Here is a 22,545-nt window from a genome sequence, read left to right on the forward strand (position 1 = left end):
ATTATCACTTCAAAAAGGTTTTTATTCACACCCTGAAGACACCAGAAAATATCAGCATATGGTGAAGAAACCCCCAAGCATCAAGAAAAGAAAAATGAAGTTCTTTATAAACAACAGACTGGTCAAATACACCTCTACCTACCATATATGGACAATTAAGTTAACAATGAGCTAAAAACCACTAGCTGGACCAGGATAAACTGTCATTTAATTTCAACTTGGTTACTGTGTAAAAACAACTGTATTATTGCTGTATTACTGTATTATCGTTGTACTATTGCTATATTGTATTATTGCTGTACAACATTTACAATGTGTATGACCTTGCTAAACTGTTAACCAACACACAGGTAAAAATCAACAAATGAATAGCACCAAACAACATGAAGGCAAGGAAAAAACAAACTACTGGTAGTAAAGAAATTAAGTTACACAGCAAGTACAAATTAGGTACACAAATTCCATGTTAGTATCTGTCATAACTTGGGTTACTGACATTGCATCCTAACTAAAACACATGTTATTCAAAACAATCTTGCTCAGTGTCTGGATACCAATACTACATCCTGACACAGCAATATTTGATAAATTGGTTATTGTCTATTCAGTAAGTTTTCTGGAAAACATCCATAAAAACAACTGGATCTATGTCAACTACTGGTGTATCACAGAGCAGTTCAACCAATGGAACGGAGAAGCTAGCCCCACTTCTCTTTCCTGCCCAGTGAAGCTTACTAGAGGTTGACAACCAACAGTAAAGGTAATCTATAACATGAATGGACAGTACTATGTAATAACTAATTACAATATATTTATATATAAAGGCCTCAGTGATAGTGGCACTACTCCAAAGTTCTGTTTTCTCTCTCATTTACATAGCACTGTGGGACACATCACAATCCCTATCCCAGTATGAGTGCCTCTGTAAAAGACTCAATTATAAAACTACATTCCTCAGTCAAGGTCCCGGGCCTAACATTCCCAGGCCCATCACAAGGGACTAAAAATAATTGGATAATAAAATCTGTCTATCAGTCGTACGAGGGAATGTGCAGACTAAAAAGACAGATGGGGCATGAGTGTATGGATGGTAAAATAAGGTAACCACTAACAGTGTTTAGCCCACTGGGTTATCTTTTGTCCATGCATTATGCTTTTCTGAGACGATGGGTAAACATCCTCCCCATTAAAAAAAAAAAAAAAAGTGGGGGAATGTGGTAAGATGAAGCCCTGAAACACAAACCCTTGTATCAGAGGCCTGGTATGAGGCCTAAGGCCTGAGCTAAAGTAATGGTCAAGACTTTGCTAACATAAAGCAAAGTTAAGCTGTGAGCCAGAGGCAGGCCCTGCTCACAGAAGTTGGCAAGAAGAAGGCAGCTAATTGCACCTATACACATAGTTAAGAGGTATTAAGTACTAGTAGGATGAGTATGTGCCAGGATGGCACCAGAACATTCTGGTATGAACACATTCCATAGAGCTAATAAGGAATAAGCTGACCCATCCTAAAGAGAGGGTCAAAAGGATAACATGATGGATATACTTGTCTGTTTGAACCAACATGTACCAGGAGAGAGGTAAAACCCTAACGTGTAGAGGGATTGTACCTCAATGCGTCAGGAGTGATGTGTAACTTGTTTGTACCTGTGTATAAGAATGCATCCCTGAGTGGATGTCTTTGTCTGGCCTAGGGGGCACTGACTGAGCCGGTCCATTGTCAGGGAGCACATATGTACTAGCAGAACTGTAGATATCTGATTCGGCAAACTAGAGACTGTTTTGTTTGGAAATAAACCTGGCTGGGTGCTTTCGTATCTTATCGGAGTGTGTGGTCATTGGGTGGTTCACTCAAGATCTGCTGTGCCAGCTACCTGCGCAGAGCTGGGAAGCACACATGCAGCCCACTGTTATCAACACTGAACAGAGCAGAGCACCACACAGGTGACACCTGACGACAGTACCTTTACAGTTTAAAGCACCACAATTGTGGCTCAAATGGTTAATTCTAATGGGACATAAATGTTCTAATGGGACATAAATGCCATCACTTTACATACTTTGTTTATAGAGGGCATCAATGTACAGCTAGGCCAGTGCCCTATATGTGCACAGCAGGCTTTACCAGGGCACAGTTGGGCACTCATTCTTCCAGGGCTTTGGAGCTGTGCAGGCAAAAAACTGCAGCTCCACTGCTCCAGTGCTGCTCTGCGCTCCAGCTCCAGGCTCCGCTCCAAAGCCCTGACTTTGTTCCCATAGTACATGTCTGACCAGTGCAGGGCAGAGAAAAGCAGTGACATCACCTTACATTTTAATCTTGCACCATTTATTGAGATGTTGTCAGGCCAAAATTGATATCTGTAAAATATTGTAAAGGCTTTTCTCTTCCCCATCCTATGAACACTGAAGTGCTGGACAGGAAAGTTAAGATGAGTGCTCCCCTGTTTCTCTCCCTCTCTTTGGGCTTAAACCACCCCCACCACTGGTTTTTGGATTATACAAAACTTTAAAATGTTAAAGACAGGTCAAAGGTCACAACAGTGTTTGTGGGAAGGACTCCTGCAATGTTTGATGGTTGCCCTGACTGCTGTAAGACCTTTTTACTTTTGAATAAGAGCATCCACACAGGGGTTTAAGGTGCTGCAACTTATGTGCATTAACTTCACAACCAGTACAAGGGAATAACAGGATACTTCATTATAAACCAAAAACAAAACAAACTGATTTTGGCAGTGTAGAGCAGTAAGCTTGTCAGAATTAAGAACATCCCCAAACTGTATCATAACAAAATACCTAGCATACATAAAAGGCTATGAAATTAAATAAGGTAGAAACAATTCAGTAGAAAAATTCAATAGCTATGTATGCCACAAATGAAGTTACAGAATAATAAAGTGTGGACTTCAGTGTTTGCAGGATGGGGGACTACTTACAAAAAATAAGGATTTTTAATCATTTTTCAGTTCCAAGGTTGTGTGGGGGGGCGGGGGGGGGCAGAAATCACATGTTACTGGAGGGCAAACACAATATTGAATGTTGTAGGAATGTAAGATCATCTGGGGGATATGGATTCTTTGACAGAGGTAACAGTGTGTGTGTGTATGGAGCTAGTGCATCCTAGAGTCTCAGAAGCAACAGGGCAAATAAGAACCAGTAAGTATGGGTTTTAATTTAATGTCTTTTGGTGTTTATTTCATGATTTTTCAATTCTTGTGGCTGTCAATTTATCATGGGATTGTATATCTATATGTAGAAAAGGTTTAGTAGAAATTTGCCTCTGAGAAGGATTTCAGACAAGGTAGAATAGTGCTGTTAGGGCCAGATTTTAAAAAGATGACTAGGGGATTTTCAAAAGCCCTGAAAAATCTGACCTTGAGTGAACATTTGGGAACCAAGTTCTACACACAAGGGGTGACATCCTCACTCATGATGGTGCTGGACAGAGTGGCAAAACAACGGTTGACAAAAGTAATCTCCAGTGGCGGATCAAAGGAAACTGAAGCAGTTTTGTCAGCAACCCAGGAAATCAGTTAACCTTGAAGTAACATGATCCTAGAGAATAAACTTCTGTTATTAAAAGAACAAAAATGAGAATTAAAAACTGTAAATGATGGTATTGCAATTACAAACAGGAAATAGCACACTAAAAACAGATGTGATTGCTGGAGATACTAGCAACTATTAATATTTTCAATATTTTCAATAATTGTTTGCTAATAAAATATAAATAGCACAATGACATCCATCTTCACAATATTATCAAAGGCATCAAAGATGAAGAAGTAAATTGTTTAGTGGTGTGAAACTCCATTTACAGCAGAAAACAAGAAATTCATTCATGCCCGTCACCCCAACCGGGGTATGGGCCGCCAACAACAGATCTCCATAGTCTTCTATCCTGGGCCATTCGCTCTAGCTGGTTCCAGGTATAGCCCATTTTTTTGCTATCAACCTGAAGGTCGCGTCGCCAGGTATTTCTTGAGCGGCCTCTTTTCCGCTTGCCTTGGGGGTTCCACTGCAGTGCCTGTCTGGTGATGTTGGTTGGCTGCTTGCGTAGTGTATGTCCTATCCAGCCCCACCTTCTCCTTCTAATTTCTTCCTCTGCTGGGAGTTGATGGGTCCTCTCCAAGAGGTGGATGTTACTGATGGTGTCTGGCCAGCGGATCTGGAGAATCCTTCTGAGGCAGCTATTAATGAAGGTCTGGATCTTCCTGGTGGTTGTTTTGGTTGTCCTCGCTCTCTTCATGTCCTGAATACAGCAACAGCTCTCCTGTCAACAGTCGTCTCTGTCCAGCTTGCGTCCATCTTGTCTCGCTAATGCCTAGTAGGGTCAGGTTGTTGCTCCTCATCTCTGCTGCAACCTGCGCCGTCTTTCCTGACTCGTACATGGTCCTCACGTTCCATGTGCCGATGGTAATCCTCCTGGCTGCAAGAAGGGTGATCGGCTTAGTGGCTTCCTCGCGGCTTTCACCACCCAGCGTCATGCATCTTCGAGTTGAAGACCCTTCTTTTTCCAGGCTAAAAGTCTCTGTTAACTCTATTGTTGGCGTTTCTGTAGCAAGCTGATTTTTACAGGGTGGAGTTGCTAGCCCCACGCCCAACCCTCCTCCTTTACCCTGACTTGGGACAGGCAGATGGCCCCAAAGGACCTCTCTGGTGGAGTTAAAACAAGAAAAGGAGACCAATTATGTTACGAGGCTTGATGCGGACATATGGCTGCTGAAGGATTCTTTTAAACACTAAAAAGATGTCTGACAATTGTAACTGGAGGGGGTGTATGTAAAATATTTCCCTGAATCCACACTCCTTCGGTAGCTCAGTACATTTCAAATAGGGAAGGGCAGCCAGGGCTAGGCATTGGGATGCACTGTGCCTTTAAGAAAGGCAGCCCTGGGAAGCTGGTGCTGAGATGTACCATTCTGAGAGAGGGAAAAAATGCCCCCCCCCATGTTACCAGCCAGTGCAGATGGTTCACCCCAATTGAGGTCACTTTTATCCTCTCTGCCCCTCTCCATCCCAGGCTTTCCCCTCTCTGACAGTGCCTGTCAGGGCCTGCTCCAGTGGGACAATTTGGCAACAGGTGAGGGACTCAAAGACCCGGACGTGCAGCCCCTTTCCATTGGCCACCCCAAGCACCTGCTTCCTTTGCTGGTGCTTGGAGCTGGTGTAGTGTATTATATGCTCCACATAGGAATGTGCTACTGGTAGCAGTTACTGTTACACAGTGGATTGTAAGAAACTGCTATTATAGTAAACTGCTACCTGATGTAGCAAATGCCTACAGGTAGCAGTTTCTTGCATTATAATCTATGTGAAATCGCTACTTGTAGAGATGTGCTATCTGTAGCAGTTACTGATACATCTGGATTGTAAGAAACAGCTTTTGTAAAAAAGAGGTGCTGTCTGTGAGAGGGGAAATAAAAAAGCTGCTTTGCCCCCCACCATTTTTGCAAACACTGGTGTCTCAGTCACACTGGGGTAACTGCTACCCCCGTGCCCCTGCCTGTGCTGGGTTTTGCCCTCTGTCACCACCGCACCCCGAGCTTAACTCCTGCTCCTCCCCCTTAGCCCTGATTTTGCCCTTTAGCCCCTCTCCTAATCCTGCCTCCAGCTGCTTGACCCTCTTGACCAATCAATTTCTGCCCCCTGCTCAGTCCCAGCCCCCCCCGCTCTGATTCACCCCCTTTGCCCCTTTTTAACCCAGGGCCGCCCCGGGGGGGGGGGGCAAGTGGGGCAATTTGCCCGGGCCCCGCACAAGAATATAATATTCTATAATATTGCAACTTTTTTTATGGAAGCGGTCCCCCAAAATTGCTTTGCCCTGGGCCCCCTCAATCCTCTGGGCCGCCCTGTTTTAACCCCTGTAAACAGCAGTCAGCAGATTTTTACCCCTAATAAAGGCAGGGTGAAGGCAGTAGCTTCAGCAGATGTTACTGAGCATGCTCAGTTTGTGTGACCATATAAAAAAGCCACTTTGCTCAAATAAAAAAGCCTCTGCCCTCCCCCCAACAAACTATTTTGCAAAGCACTGGTGTCTCAGGGCCACTGGGGTAACTGCTACCCTCTCTGCCCCTGCACGTGCCAGGTTTTGCCCTCTGCAAACGCTTCACTCCTGGGCTTAACTCCGCCTCCCACCCCCCGTCCTGATTTTGCCCTTTAGTCCCTCGCCTAATGCTGCCTCCAGCTGCTTGACCCTCCCCAGACCAGTAAATTTCCACCCCCTGCTCAGAACGTGGCCTCCCCCCGCTCCAATCCGCCCCCTTTGCCACTTTTTAACCCGCCAAAAGCAGCCTGCAGAATCTTATGGCTAATGGGGCAGGGTGACGGGCAGTGGCGTCGGCAGATGTACTGAGCATGCGCAGTACACTGTCAGTAGCACATTCCTGCGGAAAGTACTTACCCCCCCGCCCCGGCCCCGCCCCCTGCACAGACTCCGCCCATCCCCCGCGGTTTGCCCCCTGCGGCCCCAGGCCAGCAAGACCCGGGCCCAGCCCCGGGCAGGGGCAGATGTGCCCGAGCAGCTGGAGGAGCCCGGCCCGGCCCAGCCCGTCGGGCGCCTGCAGCAGCGCGGGGACCGGGAGCGGAGCTGGGCCGGGGGGCAGAAGCACTTTCCTGCCCCGAGGTCTCCCCCTGCCGGGCCCGGCCCGGGAGCGGCTGCGGGCGGAGCGAGCCCCGGGGCGGGGCGGGGCGGGGCGCGCTGCAGGCAGCCGTGGGGGGGAGGCTGGAGCAGCGGAGGCCGTGGGGGATGCAGGTGCGGGCAGGGGGGGAGTCAGTGGAGTGATTCCCGGTGCCGCGTGGGGCTCCGGATGCATCGGGGGGGGGGGAACTCCCCGACCCCCCCTTGCGGAGGAGGAGCGATGGGGGCCGGAACTCGGGGGGGTGGGTCTGAGCTGGACCCAGTGTGCAGGGGAAGAGGAAGTCCCAGGCTGGTCCCCCCCCGCAGCCCAGCCAGGACTAGCAACTGAGCCGGCGCAGAGCCCCCCCGTGTCAGTCACTAACTCGCCTGGGCTGGACACCGCCGCCCCGTCCCGCCACCGCCGGGCAGCCGGGAGGAGAAATCTGGGCGCCTCCCCCCGTCATCTCTGCCCGTGTCCAGTCTGGGGGCTGGGACTAGCCCCGGGCCCGGCTCTGCCGGCACCAGCTCCGGCCCGGAGACCCAGGTAACCGGGCCGAGTCGGGCCGGGCAGGACCGTGACTCTGCGCCGCGTCCCGCCCCGCCCCCCGGGATCTGCTCCCGCGCTGGGACCGCGCCGCCCGCGGGCGGCCCCGGGACAAGGCCGGGGGCTGAGCTGGGAAAAGACGCGGCGGGGCGCGGGGGCTCGGCAGGCGGGGGTGACAATATGGCGGGGGCGGAGGGGAAAGGAGGGTGGGGGGCAGAGAGCCCATGTGAGGCGGGGTAGATTTACCCATCTCTGTGCAGCCGGGACATCGCAGGGGGGGGGGGAGAAGAGCAGGTGCCCACGGGGTGGGGGGTGAAATCCCCTCTGATTTCACCTCTTCCCTCTCCCAGACTGATCAGATTCTCCCCGGCTCTGCCCCCGTCGCTCCAGAATTAGCAAACAGGGATGTAAAACCCCGGTCGCTTTCCCGTCTGCTCTCTCCCATGCCTGAGTGTCTCTGTTCTCGGCCACAGCGTTTGCCCCGTTCGCTCCCCAGTGCAGAATTTACAGTCCTCAGATTAGGGGGGTTCCCGCCCATTTTATCTGCAGCAATTTGTCCTTGTTCGGGGGGAAATTGTTGCCGCGAGTCATTTGCCAAGTAGGAACGGGGTGATGGGTGCAGTTTGGCAGAGCCGTGGGGCACAGCTGCATCTGGGGTGGGAGCCAGCAGCAGGGCATGGAAGGGAGGCTGCCCAGCCCCATTGATTCCCTTTCTCCCCCACCCCAGGCCCCTTCAGCCACTAGCTGCCAGTCCCATTGCCAGACCCCACTGCCCACCCCCATGGCCTTCTGGCTCCTCCACCCTCTGTGCTTTTGTTAAAGGAGCATTGCCCACTGCCCCCGTGAATGTCAGGCAAGGGGGACCCGTCTCTTTGTGCTGTTTGTTGTACACAGCTGTATAATCCCCTAGTGGGGCAGTCACCTCTGGAGGATCTCCGAGCAGCAGGGTGCAGCATCCCAGACCTTTTCTCTTCCTGCTGTTCCCTGCAGGCCGCCGGCCAGCTTGGTGGGAATTCCGTGGTCGGGCCTGTGGCCGAGCCCCAAAGTCTCAGTGAACCCTTGCCGGGGCATTAGAGTCCAGCAAAGAAGCAGTCAGCTTCTCCTCACTAGGGCCTTCAGCTCCAGCCCCGGGTCCATTTAATTCAGCCCTTTGTTCAGGCTCCCAGAGGAGGCCTGTCCCCTTTTGGGGCTTACCCCATTTTACCTGTTGCCAGGGGAGCCTGGCCATTACCCCAGGTTCAAACCCAGGGACCCTATACACAGCAGCCATGTACTGCTCGCTCCAATCCATCACTGCTATTTCCCTGGGCCGCTTCCTACAGGCCCCTTCTATCTGCAGCCTTATCGCAGGTTTATCTGAGCCTGCTGGGCTCTGAGTGGCTGCTTCTGTGAGGCCTGTGTAGGCACTAGCAGGGCTGGCTCCAGACCCCAGCGCGCCAAGCAGGCGCGTGGGGCGGCATTGTCCCGGCAGGGCGGCATTTGGCTCCGGCGGACCTTCCGCAGGCATGACTGCGGAGGGTCCTCTCTTCCTGCGGCTCCGCTTGAGCTCCCGCAGGCATGACTGCGGCGGGTGCACTGGTCCCGTGGCTCGGACGGAGCTCCCGCAGGCATGACTGCGGCGGGTGCACTGGTCCCGTGGCTCGGACGGAGCTCCCGCAGGCATGCTCCACTGGAGCCGCGGAACCAGCGCACCCGCCACCGGAGCCGCGGAAACCGCACCCGCCGCAGACACTTCTGCCCCGGCCGCGGGACCGGGGAATGGCGGCGAGCGCGCTGCCCTGCTTGGGGCGGCGTAATTTGTAGAGCTGCCCCTGGGCACTAGGCAGGCCCAGAGGACCCACCTTCGCCGCTTCCTGGGGCGGGATGTAGTAAGATCCTAGGGAGCTGCAAAGGCCAGCTGCATCCCATCACAAATCCCCTTAAACTTTCCCACTTTCCCTCCAATTCTTCAGTATCAACATAAAGTCCCCCCCAGATGTTGATGTTTTTCACTTATATTAGGAAATGTTTAGTTTTTGCCCCATTTTCTCCTCAGTTCTAAAATATTGACAGAAAATTCTTGAACATTTTGCCCAATTTTCTCTCTCGTTATCTATGATTTATTAACCCCTGAGATTTTCCCCATCTAACCATCTGATATTAACATAAAATCTCCTCAGATGTTGTCCTTTTCTTGAATCCTTGAATATTGATTTCCCCTTTTCTCCCTAATTATCAATTATTGATATGAAATCCACCCAGATTTTACCTCTTTGCCTTGTATCAACTATTGATATAAAATCCCTAAAACTTTTCCACTTTCCTCTAATTTGTGACAAATTTCTCATATTTGCCCCTTTTTCTTTTTAATTACTGAACACTAATGTCCCATTTCAGATTTTACCATTTCCATTAATTATTACTTTTAAAAAATCCTTTTAGACTTCGAGGTGTTCCCCATATTTTTCATGTGAAGTCTCTTCTCCTGTTTGGAGAGATGCTGTTGCCCTGAGTCATTCTCCATAGTGGAGCTTGCAGAGGGGTTAAATTCCCCAGTGATCAACTTTCCCCCTCCCATTTGAGAATAATTTGTTTCCCCCTTTATCTCCATTAAAATCCACAGGGTTGCTGATCAGAGTGACTTGCCCCATTTCAGATACACATCCCAGGCAGGGCCCCTCACTATCTGGAAAACGGTGTCTCCCAGCTGCGAACAGGAGAGGTGGTTGGACCCTGACTGAATTTCCTTTCCCCTGATGGTGCGAGACAAGGGGTTCACTCCCCTCAGGGGGCTGCTCTGTGTGTGGATGGGTCCCTGTTCCCCTGGGCATTGCCCAGAGCAGCTGAGACACCCCATCCTCCTGTACTAACTCACATTCCGATAGCTGCTTTCACCAGAAGGGTCCCCAGAGCCCGTGGTGAACGGTCACCATGAGGGGTCTCTTCCTGCAGTGCTGAGACCCAGCCACCTCTGGGGTGGGTCCATCACAGCCATTATTAGCCCGTGACAGGACATGGAAGTTTATTGAATCTCCTGGCTCCTCCATCCCCTCCTGTCTCCTGTTAAAGCAGCATAGCCCAGGGCTGTGTGAATGGCCGGTCAGGGGTGGTGATAACTTTCTCTCCATTGATCAAATACTATAAAATCACCACAAATGTTGTTTCTCTTCCCCTTCAGAACAGTAGGATGTTCAGGGTTTGGAGGGAAGATCGTTACCCTGAGTCCTTGCTCCAGATGTGGGGAGCAAGAGAGAGGGGGAAGCGTGGAACCTCCCCTCCCAGGATGTGTTTAAATAGATTTTGGTGTCTTCCCCTCCCCAGTGTCACATTTCTGGTCTCATTGACTCCAGAGTTGCTGTGAGGAAGGAAAAGGAGTGGCCGGCCCTCTGAAAATAAGCACAACCAATGCTCAGAGTTCTCGCGGGGAGTGCGCTGCAACTGTCCAAAGGGATCACAGGGCATTCCCAGCAGGCCTTACTGTCACCTGAATAACAGTTTAAGTCCCAGATCGTCGCTGGCAGTCTTCTCCATAGGCTGGACGGTCCACCGTTCAGGAGCTGGCACTGCTTTTAGATGAGAGTGATGGATCCAGTTCTTCTGTCCCTCAACCTTTGCTGCCGTGTGGGAGACCAGCAGGATGGTGTGGGGTCCCTTCCACTTCTCTTGGAGGGGTTCGTCCTTCCAGGTACGAACGAGAACGGAGTCGCCGGGCTGCAGGGAATGGACAGGGGCTTCCAGCGGGAGAGGCTGCAAATCTTTGGTATACCTGTGGAGAGAACAGAGAACAGCAGACAGAGAGCACATGTACTGAGATAAGAAACCGCAGCCTACCTTCCACTCCCCTAACAGAACTGGTGTACCATTCATAGGCCATGCCCTTCCAAACATAACCTCGAAGGGACTGAGCCCTAACCTGCCCTTCGGGAGAGCGCGAACCCGGAGCAAAACAAGGGGTAAGGCATCAGGCCACCGAAGAGAAGCCTCTTGGCAGACCTTTGAGAGATGCCGCTTGAGTGTCTGATTAGTTCGTTCCACTACTCTACTGGCCTGCGGTCGCCACGGAGTGTGGAGCTTCCAGGGGATCTCTAGGGCATCCGATATCTTTTGAACGACTTGCGAGGTGAAGTGTGTTCCGTTGTCAGATTCCATCCACTGGGGAAGTCCGAAGTGAGGAATGATCTCTTTGACAAATTTGAGAGCCACTGTTTTGGCAGTGTTGTTACGGCATGGGAAGGCTTCGGGCCATCTGCTGAATCGATCCACTAAGACGAGGAGGTATCTGAACCCTTGGGTCCGGAGGAACTCAGTAAAGTCTATTTGCCACACCAATCCTGGGCCTGGGTTAGGTTCCAGAGTGGCTGGCGGCACTGACACTCCTGGTCGAGGGTTATTCTTTTGGCAGACTAAACACTCAGCCTGTACCTGGGATGCTAGGGGTCTAAGTCCAGAGGTTAGGAAATACTTATTCATAAGCAGGGTGAGGACCTCCCTGCCAGCGTGAGTGGTCTGATGTAGTTTCTGTAGTACTGGCCGTATTAGGCTTTTAGGTAGGAGGATTTTTCCTTCTGTGGAGTGGAGCCATCCCTCCTTTTCCTGGAGCCCAAGTGAGTCGGCCAGGTTCCTTTCTTCGTGAGAGTACTGAGGGGCTGGGAGCTCCCCTACTGATGGGATGAGGGCATGCATAGGGCCCTCTTGAGCTTCCAATGGTTCCAGGGTAGCAGCTCGCTTGGCTTCCCTGTCTGCTCTGGCATTGCCTTTGGCCACATCTTGATCTTGCTTTTGATGGGCTTTGCAGTGCACCACTGCTACCGCTGAGGGGAGCTGTACCGCTTCCAAAAGCCGGAGAATCTGTGTCCCATGCTTGACCGGAGAGCCTTGGGCTGTCAGCATTCCTCTCTGCTTCCACAGACCTGCATGAGCGTGCAGCACTCCAAAGGCATATCTGGAATCAGTAAAAATGTTAACTCTTTTCCCTTTTGACAGTTTGAGCGCCCGGGTTAAAGCTACCAGTTCAGCCAGCTGGGTTGATGTCCCGGCAGGCAAATCCTCCGCTTCCACGGTTTCGTGGAGAGTTACAACAGCATAGCCCGCCCTCCTTTGTCCGTTTGTAACAGTGCTACTGCCGTCAGTGTACCACTCATAATCTGCATTCGGGAGTGGCTGATCTTTTAAATCCGGACGGCTGGAGTATTGGGCATCTATGATCTCCAAACAGTCGTGTTCCTGCTCCTCTGTTTCTGGTAACACGGTGGCTGGGTTCAGGGAGGGACAGGTCTGCAGGGTAACTTCAGGATTTTCTAAGAGTTTAGCCTGGTACCGAGCTACCCGAGCCTGGGTGAGCCAGAGACCACCCTTAGTGTCCAGCAGGGCTTGGGCCATGTGAGGGGTATACACCTGCACAACTCCCCCCAAAGTCAGCTTCTCTGCTTCCCCAAGCACTAGGGCAGTTGCTGCGACCGCCCGCAAACATGCCGGCCACCCCTTGGCAACTTGATCCAGTTGTTTAGAGAAATATGCTACGGGATGTTTCCAGGTGCCTAATAACTGAGTAAGCACTCCCAGGGCCACCCCTTTCCTTTCATGCACATACAGTTGAAATGGCTTAGAGAGGTCTGGCAGACCCAGGGCTGGGGCTTCCATTAGTTTTCTTTTTAACACTTTAAATGCCTTGTCGGCTTCTGAGGACCAGTGAAAGGGGTCGTGATCCGCTCCCTTAACGCATTCGTACAAGGGTTTAGCCCACAGTCCAAACTCCAGGATCCATATTCTGCAGAAGCCTGCCATACCCAGAAATGCCCTGAGCCGTTTATGATTGCTTGGGATAGGAATTTGACAGATAGCTTCCTTCCTTTCATTTGAAAGCTGACGCTCCCCCTGCCGTATGTGAAACCCTAAGTACTGTACTTCCGAGAGAGCAATTTGAGCCTTGCTCCGGGCTACCCGGTATGCTCGGAGTCCAACAAAGTTCAGGAGGCTCACAGTGGCTTTAAGGCAAGGGGTCAGACCCACAGCGGCAATTAACAAGTCATCTACATACTGCAGGAGAAGAACTTTGTCCGCATTGTCCCACTCTTCCAAGTCTCTAGCCAGAGCCTGGCCGAAAAGGGTGGGGGAAATTTTAAACCCCTGGGCCAACACAGTCCAGCAAAGCTGCTTTTTAACCCTTTTCTTGTCCTCCCACTCGAAGGAGAAAATCTCCTGAGATTGGGTGTCGACCGGAATTGTGAAGAAAGCGTCTTTTAAGTCTAGGACCGAAAAGTGGGTGTAGTGCCCCCCTATAGAGGCCAACAGTGTATATGGGTTTGGAACAAGGGGGTGCAGAGTCTTAACCCACTCATTAACTGCCCTCAGGTCCTGGACCAGCCGATAGGTGCCATTGGGCTTTCGTACAGGCAAGATGGGGGTGTTCCAGGCTGACTGGCATTCTTGAAGTACCCCGTACTTTAGAAACTGGTCTATAGTTTCCTGCAGCCCCTCTCTGGCTTCCCTTTTGATCGGATACTGCTTGATCCGCACTGGACCTTTTCCTGGCAGGAGCTGAACGTTAATGGGGGTGTGATGGGCTGCCTTGCCTGGGACCCCCGATGCCCATACTAGAGGAAAAACCTGGTCCTCCCACTGGCTCCACTCTGGGGCTTGCATGGCTGAGGGCTCAACTGCAAGGGTCATTATCTACGCATTCTCTGGGGGTAAGGTGAGGGTTATTTCATCTTGGGTGAAATGCAGGGTGGCACCTAAGTGACAAAGCAGATCCCGTCCTAGTAGAGGCGTTGGACAGTCGGGGAGGTAAACCAGTTTGTGAGATAGAGTTTTGTTTCCCAAAGCACATTCCGCTGGGGCAAACACTGGACACTTGGTTCCTTTCCCGGTGGCGCCCACCACAGTGAGGGAATCTGCCACGGGCAGCTGAAGGGGTTGATTTACAGCAGTTCGAGCTGCTCCAGAGTCTACTAAAAAGTCTATTTCCGAATTTCCCACCTGCATTTTTACTCGGGGTTCCGGGGGCAGGATAGTCCGTCTCCCCTGACACCCCTAGTCTTGATCCTCCGCTGCCATCATAGGGGTACCTTCCCTTTCGGGGCACTCATTTTTCCAATGTCCCTCCTTCCGGCATATGGCACACTGATTGCGACCCAAACACCTTTCCTGTGAGCCAGGGCGCCCACGTCCACGGCCTCTCATTCCCTGGCCCCTTCCACCACCTTCCTGAAACTTTCCCTTGCCACCGGCCTGTACTGCTGCAACCATCATTTTCACTTGCCTCTTCTCCTTCTCTCCCGCTCTAAGGCTGTAAGCCCTGTTTGCCATTTCCAGAATCTGTGCCATGGACGTGCCCATTAAATCCTCCCTTTTCTGCAATTTCCTCTTAATATCAGGGGCCACACGGCTGATAAAGATACCCTTTATAATTGCCTCAGTTGCTTCGTTATCAGGGTCTGCGTTAGTATTTTGCCGAATGGCATCCCGGATGCGCTGCAGAAAAGCGACCAGACTTTCCTTAGGTTCCTGTATTAATTCATAAGGCTTAGCCCAATTGTTATGGCGGACAGCCAAGCGTTGGAGTCCGAGCAAGAGCAGTTCTTTATACGTATTGAGGCGGGTCTGATCCAGTGGATCATTAGGATTCCACCTTGGATCCACTGTGCGGACCATGTCGGCAGGAATGGGGCATTAGCCTGATCCCGATCATGCCTTTGCTGTGCTTCTTCCCTTGCCTTAGACACAACCTGATTTCGTTCCACCTCAGACAACAGGGTCCTCATGAGGATATTACAGTCATCCCAGTCAGGCTTGTGGCTGGCAAAACATCCCTCAAAAAACGAAATAAACTTGCTTGGGTTTGTGGAGAATTCCCCTGCCTGTGCCTTAAAGGCTGCTAGGTCCACCGGGTTAAAGGGAACATGCGTGTAGACTAGCATGGTAGCAGCATTTCGATTCTCTGTCCCTGGCCGGGCTACCACTGTCTCGGTAATCAGCGGATAGAATCCCACCGATGGGGCAGTCTCTGGGACCCGAGGCACTTGGTCTTTATATGGTGGGGGTATAGAAGCCGAAGGGGACACCGACTCTGTCATTACAACCAGGGAAGGGTTTGGGGGACTAACAGTTGCTATCGAACCTGTCGGAGTCAAATTACATCCTTGCAAAAGATCTGACCTATCTCTTAACGACATAAACAACTGTGCATACATATGTTCATTCCATTTATTCGTTTGCTGACAAAACAAAATTAATTGAAGGATCGTGTTATAATTAAGTGATCCCTCCGGTGGCCACCTTTCCTGGTCCTCTAGCTGATATTGAGGCCAGTCAACTGTACAGAATCTTTTCAGTTTACTCTTAGTCACTGGATCCGATCCAAGCACTTTCCAATTCGTCAGAATGCATTCTAAGGGTGTACACCATGCCCTGCCTGTACTCTGTCCCTGCCCCATACTCTAGGGAGACACTGGGCATCCCCAGGTCTTAACAGGCAAAAAAAAGGTTCACAGCACTGGACTGTTCCTGTCTTATCCATGAGACCGGTTCCCCACCATCGCCCGCAGCTGCTTCTCCACTACTCGAGCGCATTGCACCGTAGTGCCCTCCGGGGTCGACCACACCGCGTCTTCGCTGAGGCCCCTGATGAAGTCACCAGTGCGCGCTGGGCGTCGGTCGTTGCTGCAATCCGTCGACCGCCGGGAGGGGTCCCGGCAAGGCTAGATTTTAGCCTCGAGCCCACCCAGGGACGCCAAGACTGTTGCCGGCACAGAGTGCCCAAGGACAGCAACAGCGGGGTCCGTTGCCCGGTGTGCTTCGCGCCAATGAACACACCAAGGTGGAGAAGCAGACAAAGTTTATTTGAGATCTCAAAGCGATGCAAGGAGACAGACACGTCTCAAATCAAGCACACAACTACAAGCAGCTTTTTTCTTTTTATACATAACTTCAGCTAAGCTGTTTCTATACCCCCCACTCCCCCTTTCCCTCCCCCCTTCCATCCCCCTGTAGCAGATACATTATGCAGTAGCAATTACATTAAGCAGTTAAGTCATACTTTACCTTCTTTGATCTGTTATCTTGCCCCTTAGCCAGGAGCAAGCAGGCCTCATTATTACCTTCTGGTACAGGTGTTGCAACTGATAACTAGCTGTTACACATTCCATTCTCTGTTGCTGGCCTGTTAGGTAGATTAAAATTCAAACATGGACGGGCTTTGGTCAGACATGGAGTAACTTTGGTTTATTCAGGCCTAGTACAGGAAGGCTTCATTGACACTGTGGTTTTCCACCCTCCTGAGTTACCTAGAGTCATGCCTAATGACACCAACACCGGGACTCCACCACCCCGCTCCAGCCGCTGGCTCCACGTGGCTCCAATCAAACAAGCTGCGGAGCACAAAACCCCTCCCCCGCCGCTGAGGCAGGGGGAGGGGAAAGCGGGGGAGGGACTCTGCCTGCTGGAGGCCAATGGGAGCAGCTAAATTAGGCCCAGGCGCCCAATCAGCCACGCTGCACTTTGCGTGAGAGGAAGGGAGGGGAGGGAGGAAAAATCCCAGACAGCTGCAGCGGCCCCGGGCGAACCCGACAGCCCCACTGCGCCGCTTGCTCGAGGGCCGCACAGTGAGTCCACGCGGGCCGCACGTTGTGCAGGCCCTGATCTAGGTCGATTTTTCCTTCGTTTCTCTCAAATTATTGACAGTTTCTCCATTCTGCTTTTGCTCCATCTTCTCCAGTGTCAATTTAAAACCTCCTCAGATGTGGGGTGTTTCCTACCCCTGGTCTCTGCAGTGCTTTGTCCGTCTTTGGTGGGGAATTGTTGCCCTGAGCCATTCCCCAGGTTGGCCATTCTCTGCTGGCAACGGGGCAGGGAAGGGGCACGTGACGGGGAGGGAGAAGCAAATCTCCCACATGGAGACTGCCCAGCCCCAGGTTACCCAGTGCCAGCTGCTGCCCCACACCATGACCGACCCCCCAACCCCACTCTGTCATCCCCTGCTGCTACCCCCTCCCACTGCCAGGGAACCTCCCAGCTCCAGCTCCCTTTTTTTCCCCCTTCAAGCTGCCAGGCCAGGGCGTGTGAATGGCAGATGGGGTAGAGAACCATCCTTTTCCGTGTGTTTATTGAACATCCATATTCACTGACAACTTCATTAATGCAGCGCTAAGGGTGCCCAGTGCTGTCCTGAGCCCTTCCAGCACGTCGAGTTCAGCAAAACTCAAACCTCTCAAATGCAGGAAATCCAAAGCTGTATCGGTCTGGTGTAGACATAAGTGTTTCTCAGTGCAACAGAGCCTAGAATGTCTGTTTGCAGGGAGAATGCCTGGGATGAATGGAGAAGTGGAATGGACAAAACTCCTGAAGTTTCTCCAATTGCCCTTCTTGCCCTGACAGGCTGCAGAATAACATCCACATTTTGCTCCGGATCGTCCCATCCTCCAAGGGGAAAGGAAATGGCATCAGTGGAGCCGGCTCAGGTAAGGGATTGTCTGGGAGCTGGTGGTGGGTTCTGGTGGGAGGGAGGGGGCAGTAAATGCATAGGAGAATGGGAGCTGCTGGAGCTGCGAGGAGGGGGGCAGGAAATAGACAATGTGGAGAAAGGGAGGGGACAGGGTGTGACCATCCTGCTGGAACTAGTTGACTCTGGGGCTTGCTTTTGAGGAACAGACGCATGGGGTTTGGGAGTGGGTCTTCCCCTGTTTATGGAACAGGAAATAACCCTCCTGGCCAGAACTGGGAAAACTTCCCAGACTCCCAGTGCTGGAGCCTGAACCTACCAATAAATTTTGTTATATGCTGCTCCCCCAATCTTTGTGTCATCTGCAAACTTTATCAATGACAATTTTATGTTCTCTTCCAGGTCATTGATAAAAATGTTAAATAGCACAGGGCCAAGAATTGATCCCTGTGAGATCCCACTAGACACACGCCTACTCAACCATGGTTCTCCACTTACAGTTACATTTTGAGACCTATCAGTTAGTGACTTTTTAACGTATGTCATGTGTACAATGTTAATTTTGAATTGTTCTGTACCAAGGTCATTCTGTACCAAGTCAAATGCCTTACAGATGTCTACATATAGGTAAAGGTAATAATTAGAGATAGACCAATCTCCTAGAACTGGAAGGGACCTTGAAAGGTCATTGAGTCCAGCCCCCTGCCTTCACTAGCAGGACCAATTTTTGCCCTAGATCCCTAAGTGGCCCCCTCAAGGACTGGACTCACAACGCTGGGTTTAGCAGGCCAGTGCTCAAACCACTGAGCTATCCCTCCCCCTAGAAATAATTGGAGATATACCAATCTCCTAGAACTGGAAGGGACCTTGAAAGGTCATTGAGTCCAGCCCCCTGCCTTCACTAGCAGGACCAACTACTGATTTTTGCCCCAGATCCCTAAGTGGGATCACTTTACATCAGTGCTATTATCTTTATCAACCAAACTTCTAATCTCATCCAAAAAATATGCAGTTAGTTTGCTAGGATCTAAACCTATGTTGATTGTTTTTAATTGTATTACCCTCCTTCAATCTTTTATCAGTACAATTATCGGGTGCTCCATTATCTTGCCTGAAATCAATGTCGGATGGACAGTCCTATAAATTACCCGGTCATCCCCTTTTCACATTCTAAATATTGGCACAAAACTATCTTTATTCCATTCTACTGGAGTTTTCCCAGTGTTCCAAGACCCATTGAAAATCAACAGCAATGATCCAGTGAGCTCCTCAGCTGTTTCTTTTAAAACTCCTGGATGCAAGTTATCTGGACCTGCTGATTTAAAAAATGTCTAACTTTAGTAGCTGCTGTTTAACATCTTCATGAGTTGTTACTGGAATATAAAGAGTGTCATTATCATCTGTTTGTTTTTCCCCAGTAAAGAACAAATGTATTCACTGAGCACTTTTGCCTTCTGTGTATTATTACTGATAATTCTATCATAGTAATGGATTAATGCCATTGTTAGGATACTTTGTTGTTAATATATTTTAAAAAATCCTTTGTATTGTCCTTAACTCAGCTGGCTATAGATTTCCCCCTTTGTCCCTTTGCTTCTCTTATGAATTTTCTACAGTTCCAAGCTGCTAAATTATTCTTTACTGTTGACTTCCCCTTTCCTCTCTTTGCTATCTATTGTGTTTTTATGGTTAGGGTTTTGGGATTCCTACCAAGGACTGTCCCTGGACCCTGCTGGGCTTCCATCTCCTGTACCAGCCCCTTGTTAATAGGTGTGTGATAAATGCGAAGGCCCTTGCTCCCTGTGTCTGCTGACAGGGAGAAGGGGCTCTTCTCTTTCTCCCCTCACTCGGGTGCTTCCTGGCTGCTCTGAGTGGGACAGGGATTAGAGTCTGCTACTGTATCCTTCCCAGAGCATTCATAGAATCATAGGTTTGGAAGAGACCATGGGAGGTCATATAGTCCAACCCCCTGCTCAGGACCAACAGCAACTAAATCATCCCAGCCAGGGCTTTGTCAAGCTGGGCCTTAAAAACCTCTAAGGAAGGAGATTCCACCACCTCCCTAGGTAACCCATTCCAGTGCTTCACCACCCTCCTAGTGAAACTGTTTTTCCTAATATCCAACCTAGACCTCCCCCACTGCAACTTGAGACCATTGCTCCTTGTTCTGTCATCACTGATAACAACTGAGCTCTATCCTCTTTGGAACCCCTCTTCAGGTAGTTGAAGGCTGCTATTAAATCATAGAATATCAGGGTTGGAAGGGACCTTAGAAAGTTATCTAGTCCAACTCCCTGCTCAAAGCAGGACCAATCCCTAGAATGATTTTTACCCCCATTCCCTAAATGGCCCCCTTAGGGATTGAACTCACAACCCTGGGTTTAGCAGGCCAATGCTCAAACCACTGAGCTATCCCTCACCCCCTTCTCTTCTGCGGACTAAATAACTCCAGTCCCTCAGCCTCTCCTCGTAAGTCATGTGCCCCAGCCCCCTAAACTTTTTCATTGCCCTCCACTGGACTCTCTCCAATCTGTCCACATTCCTTCTGTAGTGGGGGGAAGCAATACTCCAGGTGTGGCCTCACCAATGCTGAATAGAGGGGAATAATCACTTCCCTCGATCTGCTGGCAAGGCTCCTACTTATACAGCCCAATATGCCATTCGCCTTCTTGGCAACAAGGGCACACTGCTGACTCATATCCAGCTTCTGGGCCACTGTAATCCCCAGGTCCTTTTCTGCAGAATTGCTGCTTAGCTAGTCGGTCCCCAGCTTGTAACGGTGCCTGGGATTCTTCCTTCCTAAGTGCAGGACTCTGCACTTGTCCTTGTTGAACCTCATCAGATTTCTTTTTATTCATTTATTTATTTATTTTGCTGGCCTTGCTGTCCTGTGAATACTGGTGTTGTCACTGGGCAGCAGGTACTGAGTGGGTGACTCTTGTTCTTTCAGGGGGCGGTGACCTTCGAGGAGCTGGCTGTGTACTTCACGGAGGGGGAATGGGCTCTGCTAAACCCTGCTCAGAGAGCCCTCTACAGGGAGGTCATGCAGGAGAACTATGCCACTGTGGCCTCACTGGGTAAGGATTCCTGGTTCCTTGGTATTAGAAGCTGTGGGGTCTCTACAGAACCCGAGTAGTAGTAACTCTAGGCCTTTACTCAGCCTGTAATTTTGGACAGGTTTCCATTCCCCACTCTTTGCCTCATGTCCATCCCTGGTGTCATTTCTGGACGTGTGTATATTTGATGTTGTCAGCCATTTAAAAAAATACATGATTTATAAAATTTTAGTTTAATTTATCCTCATTGGATGCATTTAAACTAATGAATAAATAGAGCTTTCACCTCTTTCCTCATTTGAAGGGGACTCTGTGCAGCTGGTACAGTTCTTGATACAGTCCAGTAAACAGGGGAACTACGTGGCGCGTGGACGGTGTGACAGTCAGATGAGCCCATCTTTTGATAGGCGAGTGTAGGAGGTTGCTGCTCAGGATTCCATGGGTGAAAGGGAAACGGAGCAGTGGGAGGGGAGGAGAAGGGGAGTAGAGATTGCTGGGGTGCCAGCAGGTGGGGAGGGCTGAGAGCAGTGGGAGGAAGGGAAGGGTAGTGTGGAGGAAGGGCACCCAGGAAGGGGGCAGGGTGAGTCAGTGGGAAGGAGAAGAGCGTTTGGGGCTCTGGAGCTGTGGGGGATCCCAGGCCTTTCACAAACAATCCCTGCCCAGGCCTTGCTGCTAGAGCCTACGCTCCAGTTTTAGTTCTGTTCAGTTTTGCTTTATTTTACAGGTTTCCCCCCCCCAAATATTAAACTCTGGTCCTTCACCCACCACTCACTGTCCCCTATGCAATCCCTCCCCCCCTGCCCCGTATCTACCCACTGTGACCCTGGCCACCATTCCTGAGTCCTTGCCACGTTCCTCCATCCCAGAGGACAACTGCTGCCCTGGCACAAATGTGCTGTTTGTCGATGATGTCACAGGGTGGCGGTGAGAGCTCTGGGGACTTGCCAGGTCTTTTCTTTTCCCCACCCCCATCTCCAGTAGCTATGGTCTGCCTTCCCTCCAGGCTTTTTGGATCTTTTAGTCAGTCCCTTCCGAGACCATGTGGCCCAGTTCTTGTTTTTCACATTCTCCTTTTCAGAGGAATTAGAGAGTCTGTTGCTCCTGAATTATAGTGTCTAATTCCCCAGACATGGGGTGTGTGTGTGTGTGTGTGTGTGTGTTAATACACCCTAATTCCCCCAAAACTGCTTGTCTGACGTCACAGGTCTGAGGGAAGTTACACCTTTGACCTCCTCCAGAGTCTGCTCAAGGAATGCCCTCTCAGGTACCAGGCCTCCAGCCATCACCTCTCTATGGGCAGGGACATAGGAGTCGCTGCATCTCGACCAAGGTTTGAGGCTTGCAGTCCCCTCACCCTTCATTGCATTCACTGGCCCAAAGTCCAGCCCCTGTGCTTTGTTTCTCTCCAAGGGCTGTGACCAGCGTGTGTGCGACGGATGTGGGAATTTTGGTAATATTTCTGTTATTCCAGTACATCCCTCGGCTGCCCTCTGTATTTGGTGTTGCTCAGCTCTGAGTGTGAAGAGCTGTGACAGGGTGATACAAATGGCTCATGAAGACACTGACTGTGACTAACCCATATCAATGGAAGACCTTACAGAGTCCACAGTAACCCCCAGGACTGAACACTTCACATCTATCAAGGAGAGGTTCCCAGCTTGTCTGGGTGGAGCACATGTGAACTCAGCATGTTCTGAGGAGCGGGAAGAAGAGGGCTCCCAGAAACAGGGAGCTTTCCTGGAACTAAGACAAAGGGACAGACACAGGGAAAGGACACCCAATGAGTTCCTACAGCAGTGTGGCTCAAGGGCTTTGTCCAGTATGGATTATGTCTTAACCTTTACTTCTCTGTGGTAACCTAAGGACTTGCCTATGCTGCGTTCCAGTTGACTAGTAAACTCTAGTCTTTTTGAAA

At 50.6% G+C, this 22,545-nt stretch overlaps 1 long non-coding RNA gene across 1 annotated transcript; it reads left to right on the top strand.

Moving 5' to 3' along the window:
• Positions 1–6,882: 6,882 nt before the first annotated feature.
• On the top strand, positions 6,883–20,568 carry LOC120374211. The gene is made up of 3 exons (XR_005585932.1): positions 6,883–7,157; positions 17,511–17,593; positions 20,525–20,568. It is a non-coding gene; the product is annotated as an uncharacterized LOC120374211 (long non-coding RNA).
• The last annotated feature ends 1,977 nt before the right edge of the window (positions 20,569–22,545 follow it).

The sequence above is a fragment of the Mauremys reevesii genome, linkage group 11 (genome assembly GCF_016161935.1).
Source record: "Mauremys reevesii isolate NIE-2019 linkage group 11, ASM1616193v1, whole genome shotgun sequence".
In the NCBI taxonomy this organism is placed as follows: domain Eukaryota; kingdom Metazoa; phylum Chordata; order Testudines; family Geoemydidae; genus Mauremys; species Mauremys reevesii.